The sequence below is a fragment of the Brassica oleracea genome, chromosome C9 (assembly GCF_000695525.1).
Source record: "Brassica oleracea var. oleracea cultivar TO1000 chromosome C9, BOL, whole genome shotgun sequence".
NCBI lineage: Eukaryota > Viridiplantae > Streptophyta > Magnoliopsida > Brassicales > Brassicaceae > Brassica > Brassica oleracea.
In genome coordinates this window covers 21,372,178-21,374,398 of record NC_027756.1, presented here as the reverse complement: position 1 = coordinate 21,374,398, position 2,221 = coordinate 21,372,178, and positions in this window count along the sequence as shown.

The window sequence follows — 2,221 nt, the reverse complement described above, 5'->3', positions numbered from 1 at the left end:
ATCAGCATGCTTCGGTTGCATGCGCGGAGACACCTCGTGCTTGGTCGCTCCACCTCGTACTTTTATGTGTCAGGCTGCGTGGACTGCTTCCATGCACGGCGACACCTCGAGCTTCTGGAGACACTCAGCTGCTTAGATGGTAGTTATCACGTCCTGGCCATATACGTAGACACACCTCGAGCTTCTTGGTCGGTTTACGCGATTTTTGACCCTTCCGGCAAATTTCTGACTTGCGATCAATCCCGAATTTTTTCCGCTCCCGTTCTGATGCTCTATATATTTTTAATAGACTCCAGATGAATTCTGATATCCTGTAAAAATATTTCCCGAGCCTCCGGCTTCCTCGAAGAATTCCATAACGCCGAAATTAGGGTTTTCGCCCAACTTCGGGTTTTCCCGTCGTGCTTTGATCCTGTCGTGCTTTCTTCCCATCGTGCTGAATTCCCGTCGTGCTTAATTCTCGTCCTGCTTCCAATGTCTTCAAAACAATATTTTAATGATACGAAGATTTTCCGAGAAAACTTCGTGATAAAGAAACGTCGGTCTTCAAAAACGTCGAGCTTCTAAACCGTCGTGCTTCCAAAAATGTTGTGCTTCCAAAACATCCTTCACATCAATTTAAGACATCTTCTAACTATGGTCTATTCGACTCATAGTTCACCCACGATCACTTCTTCGCCCACCTCGTACTTTAAAACTTCTCGATCGATCCTTATCACCCGCGACTCGACCACCACAATGATACTCGACCATTCTCTTTCTTTTTTTCTTTTTTTTTAACGGGTTTCTACATTCTCCCCCCCTTAATAGAATTCGTCCTCGAATTCTTAGTTGCGCAATTGCTCATCTTCACGACATTCTCCACTCGTCTCCATATATCTTTACGCTGTTCACAATCGTTCCTTAAGTGTCCTCCTCAAGGCCTCCACAATCGTCTTCAGTTGAATGATCGCAAAATAATCTCATACTATTGCTCTGTCATAACAATCTTATTCCCCATGATACGAACTTGTTCAGATTCCTCAAATCTTTCTCGATCTCTCTTTCCCCAAATACTGATGAAGTCCTTTCCCAACAATGTCTTGTTCCTCACCATATGTCCAGTCCATACCACAGCCCAGTTCTCTGTATTTGTCTCTCCTCTTTCGCTTTGGGTTTGGGTTTGGCCTCGAACTCCCTCCACTTTAAGGTTTTCATCCCTTAAAGTTCCGATCCACGAACACACTTACTTGCTGCAACTCAAAAGAACACTTCACACACAAGTTAGTAAACAACTAATCCCAATAGTCTACTAACAACAACATAGCAATGCTAACCAAACAACCTAGCAATGCTAACCAGCAACCTAACAGTTCTAAATTCCAATATTTCAATCCTAAAACCACAAATCTTATCGCTGGACGTGACCGGTTTCCCTAATGCCTTTTGTGACTCATTTTGACTTGATAAAATATTTAAAACCGATTAAATAATGAGTTCCAGAAGCATGGATGAAACCATGCTCTGATGCCACCTCTGTAACACCCCCGAACCGTCCTAGGCATAGGTCGACTCATCGGCCAACAATCAAACGAGAACATGACCGACGGACGACCCACACCAAGGGTCGGAGATGAAAGGCCAACCGGCCAGCCAACAATCAAACAAGAACATGACTGACCGTCCAACCCAACACCATGGGTCGGAAGCGCTACGTGGCGGGTTAGGGACGATCCGGCCAGAGTCACAAATTTTACTCCACGACCTCGACCAGTTCGTCCCCTAACACGTCATGTCAAGGCACAAGGCTTTGTAACCCGTACCTAGAGTTAACGTTTTCCGTTAGATCGAGGCCTAAGGCTTTTCAACCCGTACTACGACCTAACGTTGTGTTAGACCGGACTAATCAAATATCAATGTACTCATGAAACGGCATATAACACAATTACTTTTATTGATTTAGGAAATATTCATACAATGAATAATTCAAGACTGGGCCCGGCCTAATGCCAAATCGAGTCAACATAACACAATTCACAATACCGTTTACAAAAGACATGAAAATCTACACCGGCAGTCCTAACGTCCAGCACCATGTTATCCGATCATCCTTACCTAAAGCGACCTGCAAAAAGGACAACGGAGTTGGATGAGTAATCTAGTATTACTCAGTGAGCTGGCGGCCTCTACCCGCAACCTAGACTCTAACCCAGACAACCCAAAATAACAATCAATCTAGCCC